This window comes from Cavia porcellus, unplaced genomic scaffold (assembly GCF_034190915.1).
Source record: "Cavia porcellus strain 051 isolate PalLab524CR breed Dunkin Hartley unplaced genomic scaffold, mCavPor4.1 scaffold_26, whole genome shotgun sequence".
Lineage (NCBI taxonomy): Eukaryota > Metazoa > Chordata > Mammalia > Rodentia > Caviidae > Cavia > Cavia porcellus.
Genome location: NW_026947509.1, coordinates 834635 through 846799, shown reverse-complemented (window position 1 = coordinate 846799; position 12165 = coordinate 834635).

The window sequence follows — 12165 nt, the reverse complement described above, 5'->3', positions numbered from 1 at the left end:
AATCGGAGTGTCTGAAATAGGATAGTCAGTGAGTGGCAATGTAGGATGGAGATAAGCACCGCGGGGTGGTCAGCATTGGGAGGTCAGGGAACATGCAGTCGCAATGTAGGATAGGTTTCTGAAAAACATTGCGGGGTGGTGCGCATCGTATGGGTGTGTGTTATATTACATTCACTAGTAGGAGTGAGAAAAACATCATGGGGTGGTGTGAATCGGAGGGTCTGAATTAGGATAGGCAGTGAGTGGCAATGTAGGATGGAGAAAAGCACCGCGGGGTGGTCAGCATGGGGAGGTCAGGGAACATGAAGTGGCAATGTAAGATAGGTTTCTGAAAAATATCGCGGGGTGGTGCGTATTGTATGGGTGTGTGTTACATTACATTCACTAGTAGGAGTGAGAAAAACATCACGGGGTGGTGTGAATCGGAGGGTCTTAATTAGGATAGGCAGTGAGTGGCAATGTACGATGGGGAAAAGCACCGCGGGGTGGTCAGCATGGTGAGGTCAGCGAACATGCACTGGCAAGGTAGGATAGGTTTCTGAAAAGCATCGCGGGGTGGTGCGCATTGTATGGGTGTGTGTTACATTACATTCACTAGTAGGAGTGAGAAAAACATCACGGGGTGGTGCGCATTGTATGGGTGTGTGTTACATTACATTCACTAGTAGGAGTGAGAAAAACATCACGGGGTGGTGCGCATTGTATGGGTGTGTGTTACATTACATTCACTAGTAGGAGTGAGAAAAACATCACGGGGTGGTGCGCATTGTATGGGTGTGTGTTATATTACATTCACTAGTAGGAGTAAGAAAAACATCACGGGGTGGTGTGAATCGGAGGGTCTGAATTAGGATAGGCAGTGAGTGGCAATGTAGGATGGAGAAAAGCACCGCGGTGTGGTCAGCATGTTGAGGTCAGCGAACATGCAGTGGCAATGTAGGATAGGTTTCTGAAAAACATCGCGGGGTGGTGCGCATTGTATGGGTGTGTGTTACATTACATTCACTAGTAGGAGTGAGAAAAACATCACGGGGTAATGCGCATTGTATGGGTGTGTGTTACATTACATTCACTAGTAGGAGTGAGAAAAACTTCAGGGGTGGTGCGCATTGTATGGGTGTGTGTTACATTACATTCACTAGTAGGAGTGAGAAAAACATCACGGGGTGGTGCGCATTGTATGTGTGTCTGTTACATTACATTCAGTAGTACGAGTGAGAAAAACATCACGGTGTGGTGCGCATTGTATGGGTGTGTGTTACATTACATTCACTAGTAGGAGTGAGAAAAACATCACGGGGTGGTGCGCATTGTATGTGTGTCTGTTACATTACATTCAGTAGTACGAGTGAGAAAAACATCACGGTGTGGTGCGCATTGTATGGGTATGTGTTACATTACATTCACTAGTAGGAGTGAGAAAAACATCACGGGGTGGTGCGCATTGTATGGGTGTGTGTTACATTACATTCACTAGTAGGAGTGAGAAAAACATCACGGGGTGGTGTGAATCGGAGGGTCTTAATTAGGATAGGCAGTGAGTGGCAATGTAGGATGGAGAAAATCACCGCGGAGTGGTCAGCATTGGGAGGTCAGGGAACATGCAGCCGCAATGTAGGATAGGTTTCTTAAAAACATCGCGCGGTGGTGCGCATCGTATGGGTGTGTGTTATATAACATTCACTAGTAGGAGTGAGAAAAACATCAAGGGGTGGTGTGAATCGGAGTGTCTGAATTAGGATAGGCAGTGAGTGGCAATGTAGGATGGAGAAAAGCACTGCGGGGTGGTCAGCATGGGGAGGTCAGGGAACATGAAGTGGCAATGTAGGATAGGTTTCTGAAAAACATCGCGGGGTGGTGCGCATTGTATGGGTGTGTGTTACATTACATTCACTAGTAGGAGTGAGAAAAACATCACGGGGTGGTGTGAATCGGAGGGTCTGAATTAGGAGAGGCAGTGAGTGGCAATGTACGATGGAGAAAAGCACCGCGGGGTGGTCAGCACGGTGAGGTCAGCGAACATGCAGTGGAAATGTACGATAGGTTTCTGAAAAACATCGCGGGGTGGTGCGCATTGTATGGGTGTGTGTTATATTACACTCACTAGTAGGAGTGAGAAAAGCATCACGGGGTGGTGCGCATTGTATGGGTGTGCTACATTTCATTCACTAGTAGGAGTGAGAAAAACATCACGGGGTGGTGCGAATTGTATGGGTGTGTGTTACATTACATTCACTAGTAGGAGTGAGAAAAACATCACGGGCTGGTGCGCATTGTATGGGTGTGTGTTACATTACATTCACTAGTAGGAGTGAGAAAAACATCACGGGGTGGTGCGCACTGTATGGGTGTGTGGAACATTACATTCACTAGTAGGAGTGAGAAAAACATCACGGGGTGCTGCGCATTGTATGGGTGTGTGTCACATTACATTCACTAGTAGGAGTGAGAAAAACATCACGGGGTGGTGCTCATTGTATGGGTGTGTGTTACATTACATTCACTACTAGCAGTTAGAAAAACATCACGGGGTGGTGTGAATCGGAGGGTCTGAAATAGGATAGGCAGTGACTGGCAATGTAGGTTGGAGAAAAGCACCGCGGTGTGGTCAGCATGGGGAGGTCAGGGAACATGCAGTGGCAATGTAGGATAGGTTTCTGAAAAACATCGCGGGGTGGTGCGCATTGTATGGGTGTGTGTTACATTACATTCACTAGTAGGAGTGAGAAAAGCATCACGGGGTGGTGTGAATCGGAGTGTCTGAAATAGGATAGTCAATGAGTGGCAATGTAGGATGGAGATAAGCACCGCGGGGTGGTCAGCATTGGGAGGTCAGGGAACATGCAGTCGCAATGTAGGATAGGTTTCTGAAAAACATCGCGGGGTGGTGCGCATCGTATGGGTGTGTTTTATATTACATTCACTAGTAGGAGTGAGAAAAACATCACGGGGTGGTGTGAATCGGAGGGTCTGAATTAGGATAGGCAGTGAGTGGCAATGTAGGATGGAGAAAAGCACCGCGGGGTGGTCATCATGGGGAGGTCAGGGAACATGAATTGGCAATGTAAGATAGGTTTCTGAAAAATATCGCGGGGTGGTGCGTATTGTATGGGTGTGTGTTACATTACATTCACTAGTAGGAGTGAGAAAAACATCACGGGGTGGTGTGAATCGGAGGGTCTGAATTAGGATAGGCAGTGAGTGGCAATGTACGATGGGGAAAAGCACCGCGGGGTGGTCAGCATGGTGAGGTCAGCGAACATGCAGTGGCAATGTAGGATAGGATTCTGAAAAACATCGCGGGGTGGTGCGCATTGTATGGGTGTGTGCTATATTACATTCACTAGTAGGAGTGAGAAAAACATCACGGGGTGGTGCGCATTGTATGGGTGTGTGTTACATTACATTCACTAGTAGGAGTGAGAAAAACATCACGGGGTGGTGCGCATTGTATCGGTGTGTGTTACATTTCATTCACTAGTAGGAGTGAGAAAAACATCACGGGGTGGTGCGCATTGTATGGGTGTGTGTTACATTAAATTCACTACTAGGAGTGAGAAAAACATAACGGGGTGGTGCGCATTGTATCGGTGTGTGTTACATTACATTCACTAGTAGGAGTGAGAACAACATCACGGGGAGGTGCGCATTGTATGGGTGTGTGTTACATTACATTCACTAGTAGGAGTGAGAAAATCATCACGGTGTGGTGTGAATCGGAGGGTCTGAATTAGGATAGGCAGTGAGTGGCATTGTAGGATAAAGAAAAGCACCGCGGGGTGGTCAGCATGGGGAGGTCAGGGAACATGCAGTGGCAATGTAGGATAGGTTTCTGAAAAACATCGCGGGGTGGTGCGCATTGTATGGGTGTGTGTTACATTACATTCACTAGTAGGAGTGAGAAAACCTTCACGGGGTGGTGCGCATTGTATCGTTGTGTGTTACATTACATTCACTACTAGGAGTGAGAAAAACATCACGGAATGGTGCGCATTGTATGGGTGTGTGTTACATTACATTCACTAGTAGGAGTGAAAAAAAAATCATGGGGTGGTGTGAATCGGAGGGTCTGAATTAGGATACGCAGTGAGTGGCAATGTAGGATGGAGAAAAGCACCGCAGGGTGGTCAGCATGTTGAGGTCAGGGAACATGCACTGGCAATGTAGGATAGGTTTCTGAAAAACATTGCGGGGTGCTGCGCATTGTATGGGTGTGTGTTATATTACATTCACTAGTAGGAGTGAGAAAAACATCACGGGATGCTGCGCATTGTATGGGTGTGTGTTTCATTACATTCACTAGAAGGAGTGAGAAAAACATCACGGGGTGGTGCGCATTGTATGGGTGTGTGTTACATTACATTCACTAGTAGGAGTGAGAAAAACATCACGGGGTGGTGCGCATTGTATGGGTGTGTGTTACATTACATTCACTAGTAGGAGTGAGAAAAACATCACGGGGTGGTGCGCATTGTATGGGTGTGTGTTACATTACATTCACTAGTAGGAGTGAGAAAAACATCACGGGGTGGTGTGAATCGGAGGGTCAGAATTAGGATAGGCAGTGAGTGGCAATGTAGGATGGAGAAAAGCACCGCGGGGTGATCAGCATGGGGAGGTCAGGGAACATGCAGTGGCAATGTAGGATAGGTTTCTGAAAACATCGCGGGGTGGTGCGCATTGTATGGGTGTGTGTTACATTACATTCACTAGTAGGAGTGAGAAAAACATCACGGGTTGGTGCGCATTGTATGGGTGTGTGTTACATTTCATTCACTAGTAGGAGTGAGAAAAACATCACGGGGTGGTGCGCATTGTATGGGTGTGTGTTACACTACATTCACTAGTAGGAATGAGAAAAACATCACGGGGAGGTGCGCATTGTATGGGTGTGTGTTACATTACATTCACTAGTAGGAGTGAGAAAAACATCACGGGGTGGTGCGCATTGTATGGGTGTGTGTTACATTACATTCACTAGTAGGAGTGAGAAAAACATCACGAGGTGGTGCGCATTGTATGGGTGTGTGTTACATTACATTCACTAGTAGGAGTGAGAAAAACATCACGGGGTGGTGCGCATTGTATGGGTGTGTGTTACATTACATTCACTAGTAGGAGTGAGAAAAACATCACGGGGTGGTGCGCATTGTATGGGTGTGTGTTACATTACATTCACTAGTAGGAGTGAGAAAAACATCACGGGGTGGTGCGCATTGTATGGGTGTGTGGTACATTACATTCACTAGTAGGAGTGAGAAAAACATCACGGGGTGGTGCGCATTGTATGTGTGTCTGTTACATTACATTCAGTAGTACGAGTGAGAAAAACATCACGGTGTGGTGCGCATTGTATGGGTGTGTGTTACATTACATTCACTAGTAGGAGTGAGAAAAACATCACGGGGTGGTGCGCATTGTATGTGTGTCTGTTACATTACATTCAGTAGTACGAGTGAGAAAAACATCACGGTGTGGTGCGCATTGTATGGGTGTGTGTTACATTACATTCACTAGTAGGAGTGAGAAAAACATCACGGGGTGGTGCGCATTGTATGGGTGTGTGTTACATTACATTCACTAGTAGGAGTGAGAAAAACATCACGGGGTGGTGTGAATCGGAGGGTCTTAATTAGGATAGGCAGTGAGTGGCAATGTAGGATGGAGAAAAGCACCGCGGAGTGGTCAGCATTGGGAGGTCAGGGAATATGCAGCCGCAATGTAGGATAGGTTTCTGAAAAACATCGCGCGGTGGTGCGCATCGTATGGGTGTGTGTTATATAACATTCACTAGTAGGAGTGAGAAAAACATCAAGGGGTGGTGTGAATCGGAGTGTCTGAATTAGGATAGGCAGTGAGTGGCAATGTAGGATGGAGAAAAGCACCGCGGGGTGGTCAGCATGGGGAGGTCAGGGAACATGAAGTGGCAATGTAGGATAGGTTTCTGAAAAACATCGCGGGGTGGTGCGCATTGTATGGGTGTGTGTTACATTACATTCACTAGTAGGAGTGAGAAAAACATCACGGGGTGGTGCGCATTGTATCGGTGTGTGTTACATTTCATTCACTAGTAGGAGTGAGAAAAACATCACGGGGTGGTGCGCATTGTATGGGTGTGTGTTACATTAAATTCACTACTAGGAGTGAGAAAAACATAACGGGGTGGTGCGCATTGTATCGGTGTGTGTTACATTACATTCACTAGTAGGAGTGAGAAAAACATCACGGGGAGGTGCGCATTGTATGGGTGTGTGTTACATTACATTCACTAGTAGGAGTGAGAAAATCATCACGGTGTGGTGTGAATCAGAGGGTCTGAATTAGGATAGGCAGTGAGTGGCAATGTAGGATAAAGAAAAGCACCGCGGGGTGGTCAGCATGGGGAGGTCAGGGAACATGCAGTGGCAATGTAGGATAGGTTTCTGAAAAACATCGCGGGGTGGTGCGCATTGTATGGGTGTGTGTTACATTACATTCACTAGTAGGAGTGAGAAAACCTTCACGGGGTGGTGCGCATTGTATGGGTGTGTGTTACATTACATTCACTAGTAGGAGTGAGAAAAACATCACGGGGTGGTGCGCATCGTATGGGTGTGTGTTACATTATATTCACTAGTAGGAGTGAGAAAAACATCACGGGGTGGTGCGCATTGTATGGGTGTGTGTTACATTACATTCACTAGTAGGAGTGAAAAAAAAAATCATGGGGTGGTGTGAATCGGAGGGTCTGAATTAGGATACGCAGTGAGTGGCAATGTAGGATGGAGAAAAGCACCGCAGGGTGGTCAGCATGTTGAGGTCAGGGAACATGCACTGGCAATGTAGGATAGGTTTCTGAAAAACATTGCGGGGTGCTGCGCATTGTATGGGTGTGTGTTATATTACATTCACTAGTAGGAGTGAGAAAAACATCACGGGATGCTGCGCATTGTATGGGTGTGTGTTTCATTACATTCACTAGAAGGAGTGAGAAAAACATCACGGGGTGGTGCGCATTGTATGGGTGTGTGTTACATTACATTCACTAGTAGGAGTGAGAAAAACATCACGGGGTGGTGCGCATTGTATGGGTGTGTGTTACATTACATTCACTAGTAGGAGTGAGAAAAACATCACGGGGTGGTGCGCATTGTATGGGTGTGTGTTACATTACATTCACTAGTAGGAGTGAGAAAAACATCACGGGGTGGTGTGAATCGGAGGGTCTGAATTAGGATAGGCAGTGAGTGGCAATGTAGGATGGAGAAAAGCACCGCGGGGTGATCAGCATGGGGAGGTCAGGGAACATGCAGTGGCAATGTAGGATAGGTTTCTGAAAACATCGCGGGGTGGTGCGCATTGTATGGGTGTGTGTTACATTACATTCACTAGTAGGAGTGAGAAAAACATCACGGGTTGGTGCGCATTGTATGGGTGTGTGTTGCATTACATTCACTAGTAGGAGTGAGAAAAACATCACGGGGTGGTGCGCATTGCATGGGTGTGTGTTATATTACATTCACTAGTAGGAGTGAGAAAAACATCACGGGGTGGTGCGCATTGTATGGGTGTGTGTTACATTACATTCACTAGTAGGAGTGAGAAAAGCATCACGGGTTGGTGTGAATCGGAGTGTCTGAAATAGGATAGTCAGTGAGTGTCAATGTAGGATGGAGAAAAGCACCGCGGGGTGGTCAGCATTGGGAGGTCAGGGAACATGCAGTCGCAATGTAGGATAGGTTTCTGAAAAACATGGCGGGGTGGTGCGCATCGTATGGGTGTGTATTATATTACATTCACTAGTAGGAGTGAGAAAAACATCACGGGGTGGTGTGAATCGGAGGGTCTGAATAAGGATAGGCAGTGAGTGGCAATGTAGGTTGGAGAAAAGCACCGCGGGGTGGTCAGCATGGGGAGGTCAGGGAACATGAAGTGGCAATGTAAGATAGGTTTCTGAAAAATATCGCGGGGTGGTGCGCATTGTATGGGTGTGTGTTACATTACATTCACTAGTAGGAGTGGGAAAAACATCACGGGGTGGTGTGAATCGGAGGGTCTGAATTAGGATAGGCAGTGAGTGGCAATGTAGGATGGAGAAAAGCACCGCGGGGTGGTCAGCATGGGGAGGTCAGGGAACATGCAGTGGCAATGTAGGATAGGTTTCTGAAAAACATCGCGGGATGGTGCGCATTGTATGGGTTTGTGTTACATTACTTTTACTAGTAGGAGTGAGAAAAACTTCACGGGGTGGTGCGAATTGTATGGGTGTGTGTTACATTACATTCACTAGTAGGAGTGAGAAAAACATCACGGGATGGTGCGCATTGTATGGCTGTGTGTTTCATTACATTCACTAGAAGGAGTGAGAAAAACATCACGGGGTGGTGCGCATTGTATGGGTGTGTGTTACATTACATTCACTAGTAGGAGTGAGAAAAACATCACGGGGTGGTGCGCATTGTATGGGTGTGTGTTACATTACATTCACTAGTAGGAGTGAGAAAAACATCACGGAGTGGTGCGCATTGTATGGGTGTGTGTTACATTACATTCACTAGTAGGAGTGAGAAAAACATCACGGGGTGGTGCGCATTGTATGGGTGTGTGTTACATTACATTCACTAGTAGGAGTGAGAAAAACATCACGGGGTGGTGCGCATTGTATGGGTGTGTGGTACATTACATTCACTAGTAGGAGTGAGAAAAACATCACGGGGTGGTGCGCATTGTATGGGTGTGTGTTACATTACATTCACTAGTAGGAGTGAGAAAAACATCACGGGGTGGTGCGCATTGTATGGGTGTGTGTTACATTACATTCACTAGTAGGAGTGAGAAAAACATCACGGGGTGGTGCGCATTGTATGGGTGTGTGTTACATTACATTTACTAGTAGGAGTGAGAAAAACATCACGGGGTGGTGCGCATTGTATGGGTGTGTGTTACATTGCATTCACTAGTAGGAGTGAGAAAAACATCCCGGGGTGGTGCGCATTGTATGTGTGTGTGTTACATTACATTCACTAGTAGGAGTGAGAAAAACATCACGGGGTGGTGCGCATTGTATGGGTGTGTGTCACATTTCATTCACTAGTAGGAGTGAGAAAAACATCACGGGGTGGTGCGCATTGTGTGGGTGTGTGTTACATTACATTCACTAGTAGGAGTGAGAAAAACATCACGGGGTGGTGCCCATTGTATGGGTGTGTGTTACATTACATTCACTAGTAGGAGTGAGAAAAACATCACGGGTTGGTGTGAATCGGAGGGTCTGAATTAGGATAGGCAGTGAGTGGCAATGTAGGTTGGAGAAAAGCACCGCGGGGTGGTCAGCATGGGGAGGTCAGGGAACATGCAGTGGCAATGTAGGATAGGTTTCTGAAAAACATCGTGGGGTGGTGCGCATTGTATGGGTGTGTGTTACATTACATTCACTAGTAGGAGTGAGAAAAGCATCACGGGGTGGTATGAATCGGAGTGTCTGAATTAGAATAGGCAGTGAGTGGCAATTTAGGATGGAGAAAAGCACCGCGGGGTTGTGAGCATTGGGAGGTCAGGGAACATGCAGTGGCAATGTAGGATAGGTTTCTGAAAAACATCACGGGGTGGTGCGCATTGTATGGGTGTGTGTTATATTACATTCCCTAGTAGGAGTGAGAAAAACATCACGGGGTGGTGCGCATTGTATGGGTGTGTGTTACATTACATTCACTAGTAGGAGTGAGAAAAACATCACGGGGTGGTGCGCATTGTATGGGTGTGTGTTATATTACATTCACTAGTAGGAGTAAGAAAAACATCACGGGGTGGTGTGAATCGGAGGGTCTGAATTAGGATAGGCAGTGAGTGGCAATGTAGGATGGAGAAAAGCACCGCGGTGTGGTCAGCATGTTGAGGTCAGCGAACATGCAGTGGAAATGTACGATAGGTTTCTGAAAAACATCGCGGGGTGGTGCGCATTGTATGGGTGTGTGTTATATTACACTCACTAGTAGGAGTGAGAAAAGCATCACGGGGTGGTGCGCATTGTATGGGTGTGCTACATTTCATTCACTAGTAGGAGTGAGAAAAACATCACGGGGTGGTGCGAATTGTATGGGTGTGTGTTACATTACATTCACTAGTAGGAGTGAGAAAAACATCACGGGCTGGTGCGCATTGTATTGGTGTGTGTTACATTACATTCACTAGTAGGAGTGAGAAAAACATCACGGGGTGGTGCGCACTATATGGGTGTGTGGTACATTACATTCACTAGTAGGAGTGAGAAAAACATCACGGGGTGCTGCGCATTGTATGGGTGTGTGTCACATTACATTCACTAGTAGGAGTGAGAAAAACATCACGGGGTGGTGCTCATTGTATGGGTGTGTGTTACATTACATTCACTACTAGCAGTTAGAAAAACATCACGGGGTGGTGTGAATCGGAAGGTCTGAAATAGGATAGGCAGTGACTGGCAATGTAGGTTGGAGAAAAGCACCGCGGTGTGGTCAGCATGGGGAGGGCAGGGAACATGCAGTGGCAATGTAGGATAGGTTTCTGAAAAACATCGCGGGGTGGTGCGCATTGTATGGGTGTGTGTTACATTACATTCACTAGTAGGAGTGAGAAAAGCATCACGGGGTGGTGTGAATCGGAGTGTCTGAAATAGGATAGTCAGTGAGTGGCAATGTAGGATGGAGATAAGCACCGCGGGGTGGTCAGCATTGGGAGGTCAGGGAACATGCAGTCGCAATGTAGGATAGGTTTCTGAAAAACATCGCGGGGTGGTGCGCATCGTATGGGTGTGTTTTATATTACATTCACTAGTAGGAGTGAGAAAAACATCACGGAGTGGTGTGAATCGGAGGGTCTGAATTAGGATAGGCAGTGAGTGGCAATGTAGGATGGAGAAAAGCACCGCGGGGTGGTCATCATGGGGAGGTCAGGGAACATGCAGTCGCAATGTAGGATAGGTTTCTGAAAAACATTGCGGGGTGGTGCGCATCGTATGGGTGTGTGTTATATTACATTCACTAGTAGGAGTGAGAAAAACATCACGGGGTGGTGTGAATCGGAGGGTGTGAATTAGGATAGGCAGTGAGTGGCAATGTAGGATGGAGAAAAGCACCGCGGGGTGGTCAGCATGGGGAGGTCAGGGAACATGAAGTGGCAATGTAAGATAGGTTTCTGAAAAATATCGCGGGGTGGTGCGTATTGTATGGGTGTGTGTTACATTACATTCACTAGTAGGAGTGAGAAAAACATCACGGGGTGGTGTGAATCGGAGGGTCTGAATTAGGATAGGCAGTGAGTGGCAATGTACGATGGGGAAAAGCACCGCGGGGTGGTCAGCATGGTGAGGTCAGCGAACATGCACTGGCAAGGTAGGATAGGTTTCTGAAAAGCATCGCGGGGTGGTGCGCATTGTATGGGTGTGTGTTACATTACATTCACTAGTAGGAGTGAGAAAAACATCACGGGGTGGTGCGCATTGTATGGGTGTGTGTTACATTACATTCACTAGTAGGAGTGAGAAAAACATCACGGGGTGGTGCGCATTGTATGGGTGTGTGTTACATTACATTCACTAGTAGGAGTGAGAAAAACAACACGGGGTGGTGCGCATTGTATGGGTGTGTGTTATATTACATTCACTAGTAGGAGTAAGAAAAACATCACGGGGTGGTGTGAATCGGAGGGTCTGAATTAGGATAGGCAGTGAGTGGCAATGTAGGATGGAGAAAAGCACCGCGGTGTGGTCATCATGTTGAGGTCAGCGAACATGCAGTGGCAATGTAGGATAGGTTTCTGAAAAACATCGCGGGGTGGTGCGCATTGTATGGGTGTGTGTTACATTACATTCACTAGTAGGAGTGAGAAAAACATCACGGGGTAATGCGCATTGTATGGGTGTGTGTTACATTACATTCACTAGTAGGAGTGAGAAAAACTTCAGGGGTGGTGCGCATTGTATGGGTGTGTGTTACATTACATTCACTAGTAGGAGTGAGAAAAACATCACGGGGTGGTGCGCATTGTATGTGTGTCTGTTACATTACATTCAGTAGTACGAGTGAGAAAAACATCACGGTGTGGTGCGCATTGTATGGGTGTGTGTTACATTACATTCACTAGTAGGAGTGAGAAAAACATCACGGGGTGGTGCGCATTGTATGTGTGTCTGTTACATTACATTCAGTA